Below are 24,678 nucleotides of genomic sequence, written 5' to 3' on the forward strand. Positions count from 1 at the left end.
CCTCGATTACTCCAAATCAGACTGACAGCTTGCATGAAACACATCTGTGAGTCCCATGTCCCTGAGTCACATCCTTGCTTTTGCTCACTATTAACCCTACTGTTACTTGACTTTTAGTGTCTACCTTTCTTGCAACTACCTGTGACTCAGCAGTGAGCCAGGGAGGACATTGATCTGTGGCTAACACTGTGAGCATGTTGAAATACTGTGTGATGTTGTGTCAACACCAGAGAGAGGTCATAGGATTAAGGCACTTATTAAGACAATACTGGCTGCACAACGCAGCACCGGAGAGGGATGAACCTGGCAGTGCCTCACCAGGGAAGAAAAGCCCATAAGAGATGCCCATCAGAGAGACCTCGTAGTCTCTGTGAATATCTAGTGATTTATTTGCTGTACAGCTCCTTCAGGGGTGTACAGCTACTTCAGGGGCTCCCTCTGCACTTGAGAGCTGCACAGCTGGAAAAGCACAGCCTCACGAAGCAAGGGCATGAGGTAGGAGGCAAACCATGGTCTGCCTGAAGAGGGAATATCCCTGCTTCTCCTCCACAGGGGAGTTTCAGGCTACATTAGACAGTGCATAACACATTTCACACAAATATTTACTAAGGGATGACTAAGGTGATAGTATTTAGAGATCTCTTAATGGCTCACAACGGTTTGTATTCCTACACTGACCTCCTTAAGAGAGAATCTATACCTTCTGCATGTTTCATTTACAGCAAAAGTAATTGAAAAATCATTTTGCCTCTCGCTGCTATGTGTAAAATGGGGAATTGGCATTTCCTAGGGTTGCTACACAATGCTCCTTTCATAGTAAGGAGTCTCTAAATGGAGAAAGTGGCTTTTAGCAATTACCTCAGTAGCAAAATAATATACACAAGATAACAAGATAACACCTGTTATCAAATCAGCTACCAGACATGAAGAAGGACTCGTATCTGTAACATTGTTTGTTCTTAGCAGCTACAACCTTTGGTCTGATATCTGTTTCCTGTGTTTTGTACAACCTTTGTAGGTGCCTGGGCCTCACAGGTTCCAGCAGAGATGTGACCGAAGATTAGACTGGCAAGACAGAAGAGGGCCGAATTCAGGGACTCTGCAGTCGTACCATAAGAACAGAAGCAACCCACGAAGAAAGAGGGTCACTTTATCCATGATATAAATGGCACTGAACTGAACTCATCATATAGAGGGTGAAATTTTTAAATGATGCATTTTGGAAATTCAATGCAAGTATGACATCAGTGCTTGAAGACTACCTTAGCTGCCGTGTTTTCTGCTGGGCACCACACCTCAGGAAATATTGTGGAGGACCCAGAGCACAATGGCAATGATCACAGACCTGGCAAGAGTTGGGAGGGAGGTACCCCAGTAAATAGTGACTGAAAGTCACAATTGGAAGAATGAGTACAGGTAATCTGGAGAAGAAAAGACTATTGTACATATGATAGTAGTTTTAAATATTGGGAAAAAAAATAGAGAGAAATCTAAAAAAAGTTTGCCTGCTCCATTGAATGAAAAAAGTGTGAGGAAAATGTTCTCCAATTTTAGTAAAGAACATTTAGGTTGAAAAACTTTCTATCTATTTTCAGTCTAGGAAGACTGGAAATGCTGGCTAGCCAGACTTTGCAGAATAGACTGCATGAACAACTAAAAAAGTGGCAAACATTACTTGATCTTGCCTCAGTAAGAAAGCAAAACCCAGTGATCTCTTTGAAATACCACAGAACATTTTTCACTTATTCAGTAATGTCTTATTAAACAAATATTATATGCTAAATAAACAAACACTAAATTACCAAAGGAAGCACTTCTAGCAGCAGTAATTTTCTTTTTCCAGCAAACATATGTAACGCTGAACGATACTTATAAATGTTGTAGACTAGAAAAGGATAAAATGAGAGCAGATTAATGTTTCCATGGCCATATGTCAAGGTCAATTGTTTATTTACCTGTTTTCCCCAGCAGCTATGTCTGCTGTAAGTTAATCTCATAGACTACTTTCTCCCAGGAAAAGATAAAAAGAAGATAATAAGTCAATGTCCATTTATTGCTTTCTCTTGGATATTTCATAAATATGTATTCCAAAGGCTTTCTAGGGTTCTGGGAGTTTGAGCGGTGTTTTCACACACGTCTTTATGTGAATGCATGACGTGTGTTAGGAAGCTAAAAGCAAAACGTGTATATGGTGTATGATAACAGGAGGAAAGAACTAAGGAATTCCTCCTGGGCTGTAGGTGCTAATTGCTGCCTGTATGGCTCCATAACCTGGGTTGGTTGATTGCAGTGGTGAAAAGGTTTGACGTAACGGAAATAATTCCTTGTGCATTCCTCCAATTTGTTGTTTCTTTGGAGGTGTCTTTCAAAAAGGCACCAAAGAGCTCTTTGCAGAAAGGCAACAAGAAAACAGGGCAAAGGTGGTTGTTGTTATTAACTCCAGAGCTAATATAGAAGAGGAAGGTGCAAAACAGTGGCAGCAGGATGAGGAGAGCTGCATAGCAGGGCCTGGCAGGATGGGCTCCATACAGAGAGAATACAGGACACCATGGTGCTCATTGTCATTCCTGCAAACCAACACACGGGGCACTTCAGACTTCAAAAAAATTACAAATAAAAATTGGACAACTCATCTTTCAATATTTCGTATCTGGTCAACGTAGACTCCTTACATGCAACCACAAGACAACTCTCTTCTTTGCTAGTTTTTTTTTTTCCCTGCCTGTTGCCATAAATGTTCTTTTTTTCCTTGAACGTTAACCTGGGCAGCCCATGAAGTCCCCTAACCCTGGGTACGGACAAAAAGAAGGACTGAAAAAAAGCTGCCCCATGGCTGTGTTGTCTGCTTAGGGAAGTTCTAAGTATTTGTATATTTTATCATACATGTCCCATTTTGAGCAGTGGGTGGTAGCAGGGTGGGAGAAAAATGTCTGAGAGCTCAGGAGGACAGGAAGACAATTAGAATGGTGCTGATGCCATAGTGCTCACCAACCATCTCTTCTAGACCTTCATACAACCATATCACACTGGGCTGGTCGAATTTAGTCTCCTCTTATCTTTGGGCCTCCAGCACAGGCTGGGTGGCAAGCCAGGTATTGTGGGGCACCCGTGAGAGGGCATGGTCACTCCACCTCACTTCTGGGCTGGGACCCACCAAGGCTTGCTAACAAGAAAGGCAAACCTGAAGTTTTCAAAGCAAGTGTGACAACGCTCATGGAGATGACATAGTGTACCCAGACACAGGAATTATTTATGAAAGAAAAACATGTCAATGAAAATAAATCCTAGCTCATCAACAAGAAATCTGAAGTTTTGACACATCTTTTTTCCCACAAAAATTTTTCCTCTTGACTCCGTAAGAGAATCAAGGGTTTTGGCATCTGAGCTTAATAGTCCTATTCTCTATTACAGTCTTTTAGTTTCAAATAACTAGAGAACTGGGCTTAAAGCACAGGGATGAAAACCCTATTTCCAGTTAATAATTATAATTTGTACAGTCAAAAATTGTGTCTAAAATGTATTTATGCGGAATATCTCCTGAACAACTTTCTGTAATAAAAGCAAAAAGATCAGTCTATTCACATAAGATTTGTAAATGAATGTGAGAAAAAAACTATCTGTAATTATTTCCTGCTAGTAGATGGGCCTTCTAAATATTCTGTCCAATTTAACAGAACCAGGCTGTGAGTGCACAATCATAGATATCAATGGTGGAAAAGAACCAGAAAATTCTCTTTAGTGGAATACTGTTGTCCTTTCTCTTTGTGATGTACTTCCTAATAAAAAGCCATGAGGAATTTTTAAAGTGTCTGTGCATTCCTTTGATGCTTTGTACTTGCCCAGTTTCAAAATTTCCAGCATTGCTTTGAGCATGTCTGCTCAGCTGAAAATGTTTTAATGACAGTAGGTTTTTTACTGCTTACTGAGATTGATGTTTTCTTTGAAGGCTCCTTGCTCATTTAAATCCTTGCCTGGTAGCTAAAAAGCAGTAGTACATGCCTGTGTGACAGGCATCACTCTTCTGTCTGCTTCATACCATGTGCCTCACTGTAAATCATAACTCACAAACAAGACACTAATAAAACTTCAGTGAATGAATGTTCAGAGAAGATCAAAACGCCAATTAGGAAATGACAAATGCAATGAGTTCTTATTTATTCAGGATTATAACTTCTAAAATAAATTCATTTTGGTATCTAAACCTTGCGGGGGTTTTGTCACTAAGTTATCCAGAAGATCTGATAAGTTTCTGATTACTACTGAGCATCTTGTGCCTGCATGACAGTAGACCATCATCAGGCAAACAGAGTGCTGAAAGCGATGACCCGCCCTGTCTTAAAAAGACTACTTATTTTCAGAAATATATCACTGGAGAAAGCCTAAACACAGTGTCCAAGCAATTGCTCACCACAGAAATGAAAATAGCAAAGAGTGGGAAAATATGCCTTACAGTATCGTGTGGTGCAAACAAGGAGCCTGCCCACTGCAGTGTGGAGCACCTTTCTCCCAGGGCTGTCTTATTTCACTCACTGGCAGATGAGGGTGTTTCTTTCTGCTAAACACCAGCGTTGTGCTCACCTGGACAAGTACAAACAGAATCACTCAGCCAACTCGTTTATATCAAAGAGTTCAGTCTGGGAAGTACTCATCACATTCTGAAGATCTTAAGTATTTTTTACAGAATCAGAAAGATGAGAGTAAAGTTAGCAAAGACACTACAAAGGAAGAAAAAGAATGATAGTTTAATTTGCCCTAGATTGTACTGTACATGTCACCAGAGAGGCAACTAGCAATTCTTCTTAATCTTTGCATTTTTTTTTTTTCCTTGAGAAAGAGTAAACAGCAATTAGTCCTAAATATAAACAGGTATGAGATAGCCCAGTGTCAATTACTGTCTACATAAATGCATAGAAGAAAAGTGAAGAGAATTGGGGTATTTCAAAATTGGTACTAAATTAGTAATGCTCTTTCACTTGAATTCAGACATAGTAACTGGAGCTAACACTTAACCTAGAAATGTCAGGCCAGATTACATGTGCACAACTGTTCAGGTGCTGATATGGAAAGGTGCTTAACACTAAATCTGAAGGATGGATCAAAATACGTACAAGAAATAGAGCATCTGTACTTTTGTGAATATACTTTGTGAATATACTGCTTAGAGTGAGCTTATATGTCTTCTCTAAAGAGCACACCTGATGTTAGAAGCATCTTCACACATTTTTCCCTTTTCTGCCTTCTCTGTGAGTCCTTGCTTACTTTGCCTCCTCACTCTCACCAGCAAAAGCATGAGGCAATGCCTTTTGATGACTCCTGGAGGAGCTGCTCTAAGTGAACAATTTGCTGGGCCTTTGCAACTCACCTCTGGTGTCAGTGCAAGACAACCATGAGGGATGAAGCCTGCTCTGAATTAACACAGAATTATAGACTCTTTAAGGCTGGAAAAGGCCTCTAAGATCATCAAGTTCAACCATTGCCTTGGCACTGCCAGACCCAAAACTAAACCATCTCCTGAAGCACCACATTTGCGTGTTTTTTTCTAACACTTTTCTGGGCACCCTGTTCAAATACTTGATCATTATTTTTTTTTTTTTCCTAGCATCTACTCCAATCTAATAATAACAATCAAAGGATAATCAGAGAATGAACATGACTTGTTTAAGAGCAGTTACTGAAACAGGATTCCACCATATTTCTGTGTAGTCAGAGAGCAAAAATACTGAGGACTTCCCCTCATCTCTTCCTCTCTGCAGACTTCAAGTGCCTGCTCTACAACAAAGATCTCCTTGGTTTTTCTAATTGGTAGGGTTGAACTTTTTATCTCAGTCTTCTCATTCTCAGAAAAGCTCTGTTAGCTGAGCTAATTAAGCTTCAGGCATTATCATACTAGGGAAAAATTTAGGCAGAATGTCTAAAATTTGGTAGAATTATATGAGAATGGATGATATTTTGTAAAGCTAGGCAGCTTAATGACAGTGATGGCCACGGTGTACCTACAGTAGCCAGCAGTGCAGACCAAAAAGCACAGAACTCTGTAGTCAAACAGCTGGACCTGAGACTCTCATACCCTAGCTCCACACATATCAGGTTCTTCTGGTTTGGTTTGCCTTTTAGTTATATACTGGTTGTGGTCTGATCCATCAGCTGAATGCCTGTTTCAGGCTCTCATGCCTCATCTGTCCTTCAGGAGCTCCTCTTCCAGTTCAGATTAATGCAGAAGGAATCCAGATCATGCGCCTGGAGATGTCACCCTGATGTGAACCCCAGCACTATCTGGCATGGTTGAGAGGTGTCTTGTAAAAGCCAACTCTCATCAGAAAACAAAAAAGAACACAAATTCATGGTATCGCTACTAAGGGTATTATTGCAGGAACTATATTGAGGTTATACACCAAATGCTTTCCTGTTCCCATGGGTCTGGCATAAACTGGTGCTATTGGTTTTTGCCTATGTCCACTCTTCAGAGTGACAAGATTGATGAGCAGAAGAGAGAAATGTCAAAACAGGAACATCAGTGACTTAGCCCTCAGTTCAGAACAACTGACAAAAAAAAAAAAAAAGTCCTAAATTTGACAGGTAAGAGAAAATTGGGAAGGGAGCAAATGCCTTGCTCTACAAAGAGAGTAAATTACAGTTATTTGATGAATAAAGGTGAATCATAGTCAGGTCAGTGAGAGCAGCATTGAAATTACTCTCAGTTGAAAGATAATACTAAAAAATTTGACTCGAGCATGTGTCATGTCCATGTGATAATACCAGAAACAAAATGAAAGATCCATTTCAGGAACAGGGCAGCCTTGCAGACCATAAGGCTCACAAAGTTGCCAGCTGGCATTCTTAAAGCCATTGTACCTATAAAAATCCAACCAATAAAGTCTAACTAGATTCTATTAAAAAAAAAAAAAAAATTCTCTCCTTTACTTTTCACTAGGGTTATTGTTCAGTGTGAACTACTCATTTAAAAACTACTAATCCACAGAGCTCAGCTGATGCTACCGTAGGTCGAAATGCAAAGAGCTCCTACCTTTCATCCTCTCCAATATATGCTGCACGTATTGGCTTTGAGAATTAGGTGGTCATAGCCTAGTTCTTCCTGAATTACACCCCAAAATACTGTCTGTGTATTACTGTCCAGAGAACAGCTATACGTGATGAAGAGCCATGCTATTAGAAGTATTAAGTAGCAAGCAAAACATTAGGGTTTACTTTGAACTAACACGGTGCGCATTATAAAATCTCCACATGCTGGAAGAAAGAGTAAATCCTCCGTGGTTTACTCATAAATATTTAAAGGATTATTCAGTCCATTGTGCAGTGAATAACCGAATGCATTCTGATGTAAACCAGCCCAGCTCCTGTGTTTATATTGTCTCTCTGATGGAACACAATTACAAAACACTTTTTTCATTTTCAAATTTCTACTTGAGCTCCTTGAAGCAACTAGAATTTGAACTTGGCAATGTAAGACTGAAAGTGCCCAGGGACCTGGCACCTTACAGATTAGAAGTGCAGGTATTCTTCAAGGACAAAACTATATGCTGTATAGTTTATATTCGCAGAAATGTGTTCTGTAAGGGCAAATCAATATATTATAAATGTACATCTTATATTTTTGCTCCTGGTAGGGAATTCTATCCCCAAGTAGAGCAAATCTACAAAAACGACTTAACTCTACAGTTTTAAAAAAAGAATACTGAATTTACTTTTTATTACTCTATTTTATGTTCAGAATGAATATGGCTCAGGTGTAGACTTTTGAGCTTCAATTTAACATATTCATAACTGGGGCAATTGGCAAGGTCTGCTATTTCTGATGGATGTAAACCGTCAACCTCAGCCCTAAATGTGTCTTTTCTTTGGGTATTTTTTTTTTCTGCTTGTTCCCCAGTATTCAGTTTATTTGCTGTTGAAAGTTCTCTTTTATCAGAAAATCATAAACTGAGCCAGGGACTGAAATGCTGATTTCAGCCACAAATTAGAAACTGAAAAATAAGAGATGAAAGCAGTGGGAGTCTGTACTATGCAGATATATTTTCATTTTTCAAGAGCCTCTGTTTCCTCAAATGAAAGGCAATCTGACAAAAAAAAAAAAAAAAAAAAAAAAAAAAAAAAAAAAAAAAAAGGTTAATTCACCATGGAAATGTGCAAAACTTTTCAAGGCAAAGTCTTTGCATATGCTAAAGGCACAGATGATGTTCCATGTAAAGCACTACTTTTATCTTTATTGTTTGGAAAATGTTGTATCATAAGAATGGACACACTCCAACTACCACTTCAAAGCTCTACATATAATCCCACATCCCACTTGCTTTGTTTGCATATTTAATTTTGCTGAAGTAAAAGGCAAATCAAAGCTCATTCTCTGAAAAATTTCTGTACAACCCTCCTCAGCAGTCCAGAGCATCTAAACCAAGGTAGGTTACAAAGATTCCAACTCATTTGAGGATATTTCTATAAAATTATATTATATTATATTATTTATATTATATTATATTATATTATATTATATTATATTATATTATACTATATTATATTATATTATATTATTACATTATATTGGTATTTCTATAAATAGAAATGTGTCTCCCTTACTTTTCACGATAAAGTGCTTATTTTCTCACTGGATTGAAGTCATCAATCTCCACCATGTTCAAAAATTCTTCCTCTGTAGATCAGGGGGCTCCTAATCTGTGGAGCAGGTGTTGGGTGTTGAAGCAGGCACAGCTAGAGGAATGTAATTGTTTCTGATGCATGAGGCAGTCATTGTCAATCAGTCTGCAACGCAGGTGTCAACACAAGCAAGGTCAGACTCCCAAGTTGCAGGATATTTTTGCCTGTTCTGATCCCTGAGACTGAAAAATAGGGATGAGAGCAGGCAGTCTGTCCCCAGGTTTCATATCGCCTGTCTGCAGGCTTTGTGGGAAGATGTGGCGCCTGCGGTGACTTGCTCAAGGGAGGAAAGAAACAGCTGCAACAGTAAAACGACTTCATTCAATGAAAAAATGTTTCCAGATGACAGGGAGCAGAGAAGTCCAGTGTCTCTTCATCTGGCAGTTTTCTTCATTCCCTCCTTGAAATCTTTGAATCTCTGTTCAGGCTCTAAAGGAGACTCCAAAAGGTAGAGCTCTACTGCTGAAAGTCTTTCAATCCCAAGAAAGAGGTCAAGAATACTAATATGAAAGAAAAAGAGCTAGTTTGGTAGGGTTTAAAGATCAAGAACTTTTCAATGTCATTTCTATTCAAATAATTTCAAACTCCAAAATATACTCAAGTTAGGAGAGCTTTAAATGAAAAAAGCCTTTTCTTCTGGATTACATTATTTCCTCATATGACCTGATATGCAGTTAAATATGTAATTAGAAATAAATATATCATGATGATACTCCTTTGGTCTTTCATGAAATCTGGCACCCAACATAGATAATATGTGGATTCACTCCTTCTTGCCAGAGGGAATACTCTTTTCATTCCCTCTGTAAAGCCCTACAAAGAATTGAATGTCTAGAAATACACTGTCTATTGTAAAGAGTGCAGTAGGTTCAATAGAATTGCTAGGAAATATGTGAGAACCCTGGAAACTGCAGTCTACACAATCTTCTCCTTATTTATTGTTTCCTACATAAATTCTTTATCAATGAGCACCTAGGGACTTCTTTTTAGTTGCATCAGCTTTACTACTGTGTATTTCCATTTATTACATTGTAATTATTTCCGGTGAAAAAGGTGGTGTGTTTTAGTGGTGTTAGTTTACAATATTTTAATAAAAAATGCATTACTCCCCTACGAAAAAGAAAAATCTCACATCAGCTATTTTCAAGCAGCACCTCTAGACTGAAACCAATAGACCAAAGGAGAAAACACCAATAGCGATAAAATATTCTTAGCCTGGAGGTATGAGAATCTGCCAATTTCACATCATGAAGAAACAAGCATGTAAAAGATTATAATGTTATTTATCCTTTTTGCCAACAAACCTCCTATAGAGTCCCATATCCACTGTCTTCAGACAAAACCCACAAATCATTAAAGTAAGAAGAATTTCTGAAAGATTTATAACCAAAAGCAAACACCTGACTCTTTCAGACATTCTATTACAAGAGTAAATTGGACATCCCCCCATGTTTGATAAAGGAGTTGAAGAGTTTGTATGAAATTGCTGGCATGGTACCAGGCAGTCCTGTTCCTGTGAAATTGAGTACATTTCCTCAGGAATTCCTGGTAGTGAAGTATGAATTCTCATTAATGTAGGGCTGTGTGTAATCTCACAACTGGCCACTACTGGACAATGAAAACCAGACAGGCAATGTGGAAAACAGGGGAAGGGGAATCAGAAAAGACCGACACAATCCCAAACCCTAAACAGCTTTTGTGACTGCATCAGGCACAAACACCATAGAAATGTCCCATTTGGGATGTTGAATCACAGAAAACCCAAGCAAAGAAACTCCACAACACCCTTGCTTCCATGGACAACAGGGCAGTAGTAAATAAAACGGGCCAAGGCACAATCCCAGCCACCTCAGGGTAAGTGGTGTGTCTGCCATGGCCCACACCTCAGCACCTACGTCTTCCTTGTCTCTCTCCCAGCACAGACAAACAGGGTGGGCTTGTGTGCCCAGGTTCCTGGGCAGAATCCCTGACCTGTGCTGTGCCCACCACTGGTGGTCAACACGGCCTTTTCAGATTTCAGTAAAGCTTTTGATACCGTCTGTCACTGTATCCTTCTGGACAAAATGTCCTGCACACAGCTGGACTCTATGACCCTATAAAAAACATGATAGTAATATGCACACACAATAGGGAGAACAGAGGATGATGCTAAAACTCATTTTCTGGACCTCTTGGGTTCATCGGTTCAGACTGGGCTACTGAATTCTGCAATGAACACTGAGTGTGTTGTAAGCCTGAGGACATCCTGCTAATAAGTATGACCAATACAGAAAGCAAAGCATTGGAGGGGATTGGCAAACTGGGGGTTTTTTTAGGACTTTCAGAATCCATTTTAGCTGCCAGTGGAAAGATATGCAGATTAAAAATATTCTGAAGTCTTTTGTGCCTTTTTCCTTGGTGCCTATTTCCTTGCCTATTCTGTGCCTTTTCCTTGTATCTAATGATTTCAAACATATTGTAATTAGATAAGATTGCTAGGGAGAGTTACAGTATTACTATTATTAATTGTATATCATATGATATTATTAATATAATAACACATTGTACCGTAACAATATAATTTTATATTAATATTCTATGTTGCATTAGAAAAAAATCCATGGTTAAAAAAAAAGCAGATAAACTCTCTGGTGCAACAAGCCCTGATTAAAGCACCATGTTTACATCACCATGTAGGATTTGCACAAGAAAATAAAAAAGCTAAAACAAAAAAAAAAAAAAAAAAAAAAAGGAATATTTCTGAAGATAATCACTATTTTTAAAAATTATATCTATGAAGATTTCTGCTTGGAAGGGCCTGTCCCAGATTATCTTTTGATAAATCGTACTACTTGTTAAAGCTTGGTAGCATGAGGCTGATATGGTCCACATTACCAGTGAACCACAAGATGGGACAGATAACATGACTCTGATTTTTGAAGACTGAAGTGTGTTTAAATAAGGCTGCAGTTTAAGCCCACAAATGATCATGCTCCAAAAATAACAAATGGAGCACAGATAATTTTCTTTTCTTTTATAGTTCGGTTTTGGTCAAGCATCACATTGATGGTTCATTTTCCGCTAACGTGGGCAGTAAACTCACTGCCTTCCACAATAAAGGGGAAGCTTCAAATGTGTGCTGAACGTGGCAGGTGCCCCTGTCCATGGCAGGAAAGTGGGAACTAGGTGCCCTTTAAAGTCCCTTCCAACCCAAACCATTTTATGATTCCAAAAACCAAAGACCCTGTGAAGGGACCATGACCCATACATAGTCTCAGATGCTGTCCTGCATTTTGAGTGGGAAAGGGAATTCTGAAGCATGTTTATTGGGGAAGCTGAAGTAAATTACCTTAGTAAACTTGTGTGCTTTCTTTTTCTTAAGAAGCAATCCTCTTCTCTACTTGAAAGTTCAAGGAATGGCATTAAAGTTGGTTCCTAAAGTAGGATAGGTGGTCTGGGGTAGCTGTTATTGTTAATTAGGCCTAAGACCCTTTTCAGGCAAAACAAGATAAGCACATACAAAAGAAGAAAGACATCAACCAAAAAATTTGCAACTACGCCTTCTAGCATGGCCTCTTGTGTGTGAGATTAGTGGGAAATCCCAGCATGGCATGGGTTTCTGTAATTTACTCTCACTCTTGGTCATTCGTACCCAAAACAAAACATGTAGAAAATTGATCTCAGTTGCCTAAAGCAACTACAGAGTCATGGCAGGGAAGGGAAAAGATGTCTCTTCATAGTTAAGCCAGATCTCATTGCACAAGTGGTAGAGAAAATAAGAAAATAAAGTGGAGAAGTAAAGGAAATGCAAAGCTTGCAGTCCAGTTGTGTTCTAGACTCAGCTCCTTGGTGGGCTCGTTTGGGGAGAGCATCTTTATATGAGGTTACTGGTGAAATAATGATCCCAGGAAGAGGAAAGGGAGAAGAAGTAATAATGAAACACTTTTCAGTTCGCTCCTGCTTGCCTAGGTAAAAAATCACTATTCGGGGAAGGGAACTTGGCAGTACCTGGACCCACAGGACTTCACTCTTGAAAACTCTTTCTGGGAATCAGTGTATTACTTGAATAAACACTCAAACTGTCTCGTATAATTGACCAGGATGTAACTTTAGTTTTCTATGTTGATCTTTATATTTTAATTTACTATTGAGATATAATATTTTTATATTATGCATGTATGCGTGTGAAGATATTAGGTACATTATAAGTTAAGTAACATGATAAAAATAAATAAAATAAATCACAAGTAAAAATGGAAATTATCATGTTCTTTTAAGAGGCTGTTTAATTACCTACCACTTTTTACTGTCATTCACAATGATTATCAATTAATCTACATAGCATTAATTTACATAGGAGGTAATGGAAAGTTAAGCTAGAAAGTTTCACATCACTAGGAATGATTTCTTGAAAAATCTTTACTTATGACAGAGAATCAGACAGATCCAGCAGATGTCTTTTCCCACACCTGATTTATTCAATTATCATTTTCAGACTAACATCAGCATCATGGAACAACACCATTATTCATCACTATTCTCCTTCCCTGGGGACAATTGTTTCAACTTAAGCCTTCTACATGGGTGAAAAGAAATCAAATTTGCTTCTCGGGCTTAATATTTTAAGATGATTTTGTCCTTTTGGAACAGTTACTGACACCAAATAAAAACTATCCAAGTGAAAGTAATTTACATCAGTCTCCCTTTCAAGACCACTAAAAATCTTACCTATTTAGATCATAACCAAAACACAGGAAAGAAATGCCTCAAGCATCCATTTCACTCGTATTCTACCTATTCTGAACCTTCAGAGAACACAAAAATCCTTACAGTTACTTATTCCTAGGTATAACCTCACACTATCTGTCCTTCTCATCTGTGTTTTTTGCTTTCCTTTTGATGACAAGACTCACTTCTTTTGTTCTATAAATGTGTAATAAAAGTGCTTACACCCTTAGGCAAGTTTGATAACCACTGAAAATTTCAAACTTAAAAAAAAGGAGAATTCACTAGGCAACTCTGTAAATTATTACTGTGATATTGTAAAGCATCCCTTCTTGGGTTTCTATCAACATGCATCTTGACTGCACTCATGTACAAACTTTTTATTAGTCTCTCTTGTTATATTGTAGTGGCACCCAAGCTCTGCTCCCTGGTACCTCGTCTTGTGGACTACAATCCCTCCCCGCTTTCCTTCCTAATCCCTCTCCGCTTTCCTTCCTCCCCCATGGAGCTATTCACACACCTAATATGTGAATGAGGAGTGTCGTGTAGCGATCTCCTTTGGCAGGCTCAGAAGCAGCAGAAGAACAACGCCTGCATCACTGCTGCAGCACAGTGCCTTTCCCTACACAATGCGTCCGAGGATTTTGCCTGAACTGGGCTCTTTCCAGCACCTTCCACGGGAGAGCTGAGAGAAGATAAGTGAGAATTTACAGAAAGGGATGAAACAGCCCCTTAACAAGTCCACCATGCCCTGCAGTCAAACGTGTCAGCAGCATGGGTGCCATACAGGAAAGCACATCGTGAGCCAGACCTAACCATTTTGGTGGGATTCCCTGCTCTGCTGTGAAGAATATAAAGGAAACAGTTACATTTTTAGCAGTTTCCATAATACTAGATAGTGAACAAAGAATGGTCACAAGATGAGAAGATTTATTACAGAATTTGGGCAAGACTTAGCTACAAAAGCTATGAAGGCAACATTTGGAGAGCACAGGGCTTTTAAAACTTACTCTGCACTACAATCTTCCTGTATCAAATTCTCTTTTCCTAGAAAATCTGGACTGTTTTTCTGTGAGTAGTTCTGAGAGCAAGTAGTTCTATGAGCACATATGCACCCTGACTTCCTTCCTCAGTAAAAAATCAAATAATTTCCTCAGCTCTTGAGGAATATGGGTTGCTTCACTGCTTGTTTAATGAAATCCTTCCCCTGGCATCTCCTATTTCCCTAGGAAAAAACAGAGAGCATTGCAAATCACTGGGACTGTGTTTGGGAGAAAAGAAGAATTCTTTCTGCAGTCCAGTCACATTCAGGCAACAAATTTTAATGGAAGAGCTAGGCTGTGGATTGAGTACATGATTAAAACAAAAATGTCCTGTCAGTGGAAGCTCACACAGAGATAGGTTTTAATCAGTGGATATTTTTCCCCCATATAAGAAAGTCTGGGCACACGCGTATCAACTACAATATGCAGAAAGAATCATGCTGCTGAGCAGTAGTGAGCACACATTTATTGCTGTTAGGCTCAGTGAGACTGCAGTGGGAGGCTCACCTCAGATGAGCCTTTGTCTTTTACAATACATGTGCAGGCTAAGGAATCAGTAAAATAGTAAAATACGTTTTCTTTACATAAAATCATATCTACATATAAAAATCAACTAGAGAACTGTGTTCTTTGGAAATAAACAAAAACAAACAACCTCCCCAAACAACAACAAACCAACAGCAAAATCATGCCTATCCAGAGCTGTCAATCACCAAGTGAACTCTTATCCTAGAGAAAGAGTTAATTTCCTTGGTTGGTTTATCAGCTTCACAGCTGGAGCAAACCTGATGCAGCAGAGCTCTTCACATTGAATCACAGCTTGGCAGAAAGGTACAAATTTTATTCCACCTTCCAAGTAAACTATCATGCACTGATTCCCACAGGCTGCTGAAAGCTCGTAAGTGTCCTGAGAGGCATGAAGGCAAATATCTTAGGAAACAATGTGCTGTGGCTTTCTGAATTTCCAGGATCTTTGATGTCCCAGTGGCTCATCAAAGAGTTAATGGTTTCCAAAGACATATTCAAGAAGATATCCCTAAAGTTCAAACAAAATACTGCCTTCACTTTTCTTAATAAGAATTATCTGATTTCTATGTTCTGTAAAAAACAAACAAAAAAAAGTTTTTATTAGCAATCTCTGTCACACTTTTCCACTTTATTCTCTTATAATTTCCAAATTCCTAGTGCAACATTCAGCATTCTGCTCAGCTCTAAAGATAGCATGTAGGCATACAAGTTTGCTGAAGCACTTTAACCTGTCTTTACCTCTTTTACCACCTCTCATGCTTATTTGCAGAGATACTCACTTGTTTTGGAACCTGTGATCACCACATTTACTGTGCATTGGGCTGCTGCATTTCCCAGCTCAGTGCCAGTAGAAGTTAACTTCAGAAAAGAAGTCAAATTAACAAAATGAATAAGAATTAAGGTATCTATCTGAGAGCTGCAGTAACTCAGTTGCAGAATTTTAGTCTATTGCAGTGTTTCTGCCATGGGCATAGCAATTATAGGCAGAGGTTGAAGGGGCGAAACCAACTATTTTCTAAATGTCCCATTTACTTCCAGTTCTTCTGCATAATTGGCACTGAAATATTACTGAGCTCCATAAAACTTAAAATAAAAAATTGAGTTTTATTTTTACTAGAAATACTTCTGTGTAAATAAAAGTATTTCAGAATTCCTGCCCAGATTTTCACTAACATTTTTGGCAATTCAGAAATTGTCACAGTAATTTTCAATGTTGTGCAAAATGGCGAACGACTCTATATCAAGTACTAGAAAATTCAATTAAGTTCTCCTGTAAATTAACTGTCAAGGTGAGGGCACTTCTGTCCTGCTAGTGTTTGAACTGTTGTCTGAAAGAAAGTAACATCTCCCCTCAGTCGTGGCCAGCTCTGGTGCAGAAGTTAGCCAAATTTTTTTTTTTAAATCCTTATCACAACAGTTAATGAATGAAAATGCAAGTAGCTACAATATCATGGTTTTCAGTTCCTTTTAAATGAGATGCTTGAAAAAGCAGATGACCTGGATTGACAACTGAGATGGAAACCCACAGATTTATCTTGATCCTGTCTCACAGAGTTGCTTTATTGACCCAGACTGGTAATTAGACAAATATACGTGTGTATTTTACTATCTACACACTACCATGAATAAAAATGTCTAACTAAATTCAGCAAGAAAGGACAAGGCCAATTCTAGAAAGTTAATGCAGATACAATCTCTCACCATTTTTCTTTCTCTTGGTTATACTTTTTTAACACTGAAGGCTTGTTAATGGCAAAGGTGAAGTGGGCTGTATGCATCCCTGAACCAATACTACAAACAGTGGAGGAAATGCACAAGACATAGATCATGATACAAACTCAGAGGAGAACTAAAACAAAGCATTGGAGGCAAAGTCAAATTTGCATAAACCTCTGTAACCTCTTTGCAAACCATTTCGGAGATTGACAACTCCTCTGTAATACTGCTCAGGCTGACAAAATTCTCCTGATTTTCAATAATCTGGTCATCTCACTAAATAAATCTGTGAGAAACCAACAGCTCATTGTCACTGTCTATTCACATGACCAAGAGAAAAGTGCTCCTGGCTATTTTTGGATTAAATTGTTCTTGTGATGATGATGATGGTTGTGATGAAGGACAGGTATATCTTTCACACTCTTTTTTGAAGTAATATTGAGTTCAGCTCTGCAGACAAGAAAAAAGTTAATTTTCCACACCACTTGTGCAATTGTTTATCATGAAAAAGACATAAACTTTTCTAAACAAAAAATGTGGAAAGGGTGCAAACTAAAACTAAAGAAAATATGGAATACCTTCAGGACAGCTACATTTTACTCATGCGACATTCCTGTAGCCCTTAACTCTAAATTACCTCATGCTTTTTTATCACATGTGGATGTTTACTGGCTTTCTTAATCAATCACATGTCACTCAAGGAAATGGAATGAGAGCAAGGAGACTGAGCACTAGTGTCACCCCCTACAGGGGTTTTCGTTGGAGAACGACATACATGACCCACTTCCTTGCATTCTTTTCTGTCCAATTATAAAAATAGCAGGGCCACAACTAAAAGGAAAAAAGGGGCTGCTGCAGTGCCCCAGAGGAGCCACATTATATTTTGCTATCATTGAACTTTTTGTTACATTTAAATTAATATAAACCAAACTGCAGCTCTGGCTGACTGAAGGCAGGGGCAAAAGCTGCTTTGCAACCTCTTTTGGAGCAATTCCTGGAGCTTTCCCAACGACATAGAGAAGGCCATCCGAACATCAGGGATAGAAGAAGAGTCATCCAAAACAACTCAAAAAGCATTCAAATTTATGGGTCAGTAGTAAAAGCTTGGTCAATGACCTCAAATACATTAAGCCACTCCAGCACTGCACATGATCATAGTCTCTATAGCTCAGTAGCCGCAGTGTTTCCCTTGATTAATTATTTACACAAGACTCATAACCTCCATTTTAATGTCTGTTATACTAAATATCTTTTTAAATTAAATTCTGTTTTTCTCTGATAAAAAAGCACTTAAGTCTACCAAATGTCATAATTAATTCTTACATCAAATAATCAACATTTGGCAGATTCTTTGAAGACAGAAGGGCAGAAATAATACACAAATGAGACAATTGCATGGAGTCAGTATGAGGCATTGACTGGTGACAGATATTCAGAAATTAAGTCAGATCCTTGCTTATCATTTCACTGTGGATGTGATGCTTGTATGTACTGGAGAGAAAAACAGAGATTAAGAACATCAGAGAACTGTGAGGAAAAAGTAAGAGGAAGAGAGTCCTCAAGAACAAGAGGATGCATTGATCTTTATGACACTTATGATTTTACTATTATGATTAATAATAATAATCATAATAAAGAAAACTCAAAATATTTGAAATCATCATACCTGGTTAATTAAAGCAGGATAACCCTGCAAATATATGGATGACAAGTCTAAGAATACTAACAAGTAGATTTTAAAAAGTGTTTAGCATCAATTTATATCAATAATTATGAATCTTTTGGGCAGGTAGGGACAATTTTTATAGAAAATTACGTAGGAGCTTGGGCTGTATTGGGCAAAGTACTGACAGCAGATGAAGGGAGGTGATCCTGCCCCTCTGCTCAGCACTGCTGAGGCCTCACCTGCAGCCCTGGGTCCAGGTCTTGAATGGAGTGGGTAATGAGGATGGAGCCAGGCTCTTCTCACTGGTGCCTGGTGCCTGGTGCCAGGACCAGGGGCAATGGGTACAAAGTGGAATATGGGAGGTTCCCTCTGAACACCAGAAAACACTTTTTCAGTGTGAGGGTTATGAAGCCAAGGCACAGGCTGCTCAGGGACATTGTGGAGTCTCTGTCCTTGAGATGTTCAAAAGCTGTTTGGACACAGCCCTGGGAAGGCTGTTCTAGGTGTACCTAGCTAAGTGTGAGGGGGGTTGGATAAGATAACCTCCAGAGGCATTCCCATCTCAACTCTTCTGTGATTTTGCGATACAGAGCTTGAAATTTTTCTACTAGTTGTAGACATGCTACTGAGCATTCAGACACTCTATTGGAAGCTGCTTTAGAAGCCTGTTGCCTCTTAGGGAAGGTATATGACACTTATAAATTCATGAGTTGAAAGAAGCACTGGGAAGGCATCTTTTTGGGACATACACTTCAGCAGATACTGACTCTGCTCACAGTGACCACAGAATTCAGTTTCCAGTTTGGCTACCAGGAATGCTTTTTCTTATACTTCTGATATTACAACTTCATTATATTCTATGGAAAGTAATGTATTTTTCTATTTTAATGTATGTTTTACATGTGCTTAGCAGTATATGTGATAAGCTACTCCCCACTGATAACTTTACCTTAGGTATACATGCTCACTGCTTTTTACTTCACTATGGAAAAATGTCAATATTCTTAATTTCCCTATATCACGTCTTTGTCTGGACTTATAGATGACTCTGCAAGAGTGGGTTTGGGGTTTTTTTGGTGGCTGTTTTTCCTCTGTAGGTTCAGCAGGCTGCCTGAGGGTTACAATAATTGACACTTATGAGAGGCAACAGATGGACCTCCACAAAGTAAACCAGAAGCTTCCTTCACAATATCCTGAATTTGCATCAACATGCCAAAGAGCTTCCATGTTGCATGTTGTCATGGGTTAGCACAGTTTATTTTTTAGTCATAGAGGAATGTGGAATGATTTTCTGGGTCAGGACCTGAGAATTGCTTTAGAAAAGACAGGGATCTATCAGAAGGTTAGTTGGAATATTGACATCTAGTTTGACCACTAAAAATGTCAGTTGCGACTTTGGGAGTATACATATAAAACCCCTTGATTTCCTGCAGGTCAGCTCTTTTTCCTTTGACCAGAGAGAGAAAGGTAACATTTTACAGCAGCCAGGGGCCGGCTGGGCCTCCTCCGCCCTGGCCGGGGCTGGGCTGAGCCGGGCCCAGAGGAGCGGCCCTGGCCCGGCTGTGCCTCCAGGCCCCATCTGCTGCCAGCAAGGGCGGCCAGGCAGGCCCTGCCGGCTGGGCCCCTGATAAGAGCTATGGTTTAGACCAAAGCCCCCCAGATTTACACTGAGGGGTGGGCCAAAAAGGCATTTCTGATCCTGCTTGTATTTTTTGATTCTGGGCTGTCCAGGTGCTCTGATCTCTGATGTTTCTGTGTGAGTTCTTCACCCCCCCACGAGCGCGGCCTTGAAAATCTAACACCATGAGCTGCAACGACAGAGAAAAGACTCCGAGCAGATTTAGCCCTTTCCTGGCAACATGAAGCTTCCAAAGCCTAACCCTTCCCTGAGAGAGAAGAAAGGGACAGAGTGAACATAAAGAAGGAACAGCATGAAGTCAGTGGAGTGAGAGTGAAAAGACTGTTGGGACAGGGGGTTGAGGAGTTCGTCATTCCATCCTTATTGAGCCATGAAAATGAACTTCATATGTAGATTATCCCTTTAAATCATGGGAAAGATATGCATTTGGGGAGATGATTATTTAGATTTGTGTGTGGATTTGAGCAAAGGTGTTTGTGATGGACTAAGTGATATTAATCCTATAAGATGCTTGAACAGAGATAGAGATGAGAAGCCCTCTGCACCAGTGAAGAAGTGAGAAAATATCTCTGTGCCTTGAGATGAAGAATCCTTTGCTTTTAGAGTTATTCATCTTTAAAAGCTGACACTCCAATATGCAAAAGTCTAAGACCCATGACCCATCAGCAGCTTGGGAAATGGCTAACTGGAGGGGCCACAAAAGCAGGTTTCTCCAGGTGGTTGTTTTTGTGACAGATAAAAAACCCACAAGAGAACTGTTCCAGGTTGTCCGTGGGATCCATGACTCTAAGAGAGACTCCTCTCCTAAAGATTAGTGAAAGACTATTTTCAAATAGTGAAACTGACTGAAAATTACAGGTTTGGCCTATTTATGTTGTTTTGTAAGAAAATTAACAGTTTGTAAGGGGAGGGAAGGGTGGTTTTGGAGTTCCATTCTGTTTTGTTTTAGTTTTTTCCCCAACTTTCTTTTTCTGTTCTTTTAGTGTATTAATAAAATTATTTGTTCCTTTTTAAGCTTGAGCCTGCATTGCTTTTCTCCTAATCTCTCTCCCACAGAAAAAGAATAAACACTAAGACCACTACACTAAATTTGGCAACCAGAATTTGGTGAACGTGAAACCACTACACGTTTTTAGGGTTTTCACTTTCTTTGCTTCCCCTCTTCCTTCAGTGGTCTAGATTTTAGGTTATCCTTCCATACCACAATGAGAATTGTGCAGCACAGTATTGAAAGAAAGTAACATCTCCTGGCCCAGAAGCTTCTAGTTGAGTCAATCCATTGGTCTGCCAAAATTTATTAATTTTGCTTCTTCTGCACTGATGAAGTTATGTGGCTGCTAATTCCAGAGCTAGCACAGTGAACCCTGGCTTGGGGCTTTGTGCTGCACTGTTAATGTCATATTAGGCTCTGGGGCTAATACAAATCTCTCTGGAATAACTTGGAGAACTTTTTAATGTTCAGGCCAGTGTATACCTGGCATTTAATAATCTCAGTGTGCATTATCTATTTTCAAATAACAACAAAAACTGTATGAAGTGTCTTTCTCAAAGATGCTAAGCTGTTACCATTTGGACTGTATTATTAATACAGTCCTGAAAGTTGAGGTTTCTGGAATGATGATCTGTTTTACATTTTAAAGTTGTTGTGCAGAAGAATTTCTTCATCAAAATAAGAAATATATTATGCCCTACATCAAATAAATATAGATTTTGAACACAAAATTTAACTGTAATTATTCCTTACTGTTGATTGCATCATATTCTCTCATACTTCTCTTGATTTTCCCCCAATTTCAAGAAACATTAAACATCTTCAATCACCAATCACTTAAATAAGCACCCAGAATCAGGATGAGATACAAAGTTACTGTTTTACTAATAAATATATATTTTTAGAAACCACTGTAAAGCAGATATAAAAATAGCTTTACTGTGTTAAAATTAAATAAATCACTGTTAAGCTTATTTCCTGAAGCAGGGTTTAATGTAGTCACAGCTGCAACATTCTGTGCATATAAAAATCTTTATACCAATTTAAAAAAAAAAAAAAAAAAAAAAAAAAAAAAAAAAAGTCACCTTTCAAAAATGCTGCTAGTGAGTTATATATCTCGACAGGTATCCAATACTTATCCCCAGAGGTGTTTCTTCTTTCAGAGGCTCTAGCTCCCTACCAAATGGAAGTGTTTGCATTCCCAGTCAGTTGGACAAAGGTTAGCATGATAAAATGATTTGTTATGCCAATAAAGCTTTTTGTTACACTGTAAAATGGTTTGTTACACTACTATTGCTACATAAAAATGTTATGAAAATTAAGTAGGCTGTAAGGTCCAAAAAGGAATAGTCTGCTTTTGGGACTAGCTACCAAAGGAAAAGGTAGAAAGAATGATCTTATGATGTACAGCTCCCCGGGCCTTTGAAAAGACAACCTAAATGACCTTTTAACTAACAACTGAAATTGGTACCCCAATTAGAAAAGCAGTTATGCATCCATATGGATGGGAACTTCCTCAGGTTAGTAGTGTTCAGAAAATGGAAGCAAACTGCAAATTACTTGATAATCCAGGTGGTGACTTCTGTCTTGTGTGACAGTACATGAAACAAGCCTAAATTACAATTCAGAATGGAAACTGATGTACAGGTTCATGGTATGTTAATCATAACACGTCACAGATTGCATAGCAAGATTGTAAAACTGGAGGAAAACCTTACTTGCCATAGAGTATTTTAATTTTAGCATTGTTTATATCCATCAAAGCAGTATCTGAAACTGACAACTATTTAAGTTACAGTCATGCCTTATAAGCTCCTGGCACACTTTTAATTTTCAATTTAATTAAAAATTTGAATATTTTTTTTTAAATTCAGCATGGCAATCAGTCACTTCTTCAGAAAGAGAAATCCAGTTACAACTTATGCTTTACCATTATCACAGAATTTCTAAATTTTTTCATTTTCGTATTTTTAGTTTGTATATATTAATTGTGTTTATTCTAATATTCTAATATTAATATTTGTGTTCTTGTCATTTGATAGAACTTTAATGCACTGATATGTGCAGAAGAAAACACTTCCTGTGATCAACAACCACCTGAATTTTCATCGAATTCTAAATTGGTTGGTAATCACAAAAAAATACTAGAAAAAATTTTAACATAGACATTTTTTTCTTGTAGAAATGAGGAAGTATTTGAAATATTTATGGTTTTCTCCTTTTAAGCTACCCACACTTTGTTTTTCTTTGTACACTTCACTGATGCAGAGTGAATAACACTGCATTGAGAGGGAAATCTACTGCAAGTGAACTCAAGGGTGAAGCAATCTGCTTTGAGTACCAGGGCCCCACAAATATAAGGAAGGTGCCTGCAGTTAAGCCCGACTGTGCAGAATTGTTTTGGAAGGCCCACTTTCACAGTAATGTTATAATTTATGCTGGCATACACAGGGCTGGGCTGCAAGAGAAGCAATTGGAAAAGATCCTGACTCAAAGTCTTTGCTTCCTGGCTGAAGGAAGGCCTGGAGAAGGTCTTGTGTAAGTCTTGTGGTGTCCCTGATGCCTGAGAAGCTGATAGACCAGGGTAAGACACACATCTTGTGTAGGTGCAGGTGATGTCACTGGTGTGGAAACCAACTGCACTAATTCCAACCTGGATCTAGTGGAAGTTCATTAATCACAGATGTACAAGTTCATCTGTTTGACTAAAAGTAGAGGCAAGGCAAAAGCACTTGGGATCTTACAAAAGGCATTTAGTACTGGAGAAGAATTATCTTGAACTTTCAGATAGCTGGACAGAATGATACAACCACATATATTGATTTTTTTCTCTTTTGAAAGAGAAATGTCCTTATGATGAAAAAATGTAAAAATTGAAATTTAAAAATAATTTTAAATTAACCAGTGAGATTTATTCCGCAGATGCCGTTTACTTTGCAAGTAGTAGCATAAACCAGATTTTTAGTAAACCAGCTTGAAATACTCAACAGAGCAGAAATATGCATCCCTTCTGGCTGCTCAGACCAGGTAGCTCACCTGACTAGCAGGTGTGGGCTGCAGACTGCACCTCTTCTCTCACTGTCTAACAGGCCCTGGTACGACCATGAGCTACGAGCATTTCTATTCTCAAAATAGGTCTGGACATCTGGGGTGATCGATCCTGTGTGCAACTACATAAGGTCAGCCAGTTGCAACACACTACACACAGATATGAAGAGCAAGAGCTAATTCCAGGAGATTGCACACAGCTCATGCCAAACAACCTGTTAATCACAAGCAGAAGCAGCCAACACACCGAGAAAAAACTGTGCCCAAGACTGGGCTGTTTCTCCCTAAGCAACTCATTGAGTCCCAGTGCTTCCCGGCACTGCAAGCTTTTATAACAACTTCTCATTGTTGATTTTTTTTAACAGGTGTTACAACAAGTGTGGACAATGGAGGTAGAGTGTTCTGATAATGTAGATCTCAAGGAGAGAAAAAATAACACAGCTAAATATGAACACATACTTTAATTCCTAATATTTTTCTGACCTTTTTAAAGGATTAATCCATAGCTGAGCCTGGGAAGAAACTTAGCTACGTATGATGTAAAATATATTTACAATCAGGGCTGAATAAATGGCATCATTGGTTGTGAACTTCAGAAAGGTTTAGGCAAATTACTTTTGGACTAGTCTGCTTTGCTTTGTTTTACATCTCAATGATTGAGAGCCAAGGACTC

The 24,678-nt window shown here is 38.7% G+C and overlaps 1 protein-coding gene across 3 annotated transcripts in view; it reads right to left on the reverse strand.

The window, feature by feature from the left end:
• The window catches only part of NKAIN3 (sodium/potassium transporting ATPase interacting 3), a 346,346-nt gene that overhangs the window by 65,544 nt on the left and 256,124 nt on the right, over positions 1 to 24,678 (reverse strand). The window lies entirely within an intron of this gene.

Source organism: Hirundo rustica, chromosome 1, assembly GCF_015227805.2.
Source record: "Hirundo rustica isolate bHirRus1 chromosome 1, bHirRus1.pri.v3, whole genome shotgun sequence".
In the NCBI taxonomy this organism is placed as follows: Eukaryota; Metazoa; Chordata; class Aves; order Passeriformes; family Hirundinidae; genus Hirundo; species Hirundo rustica.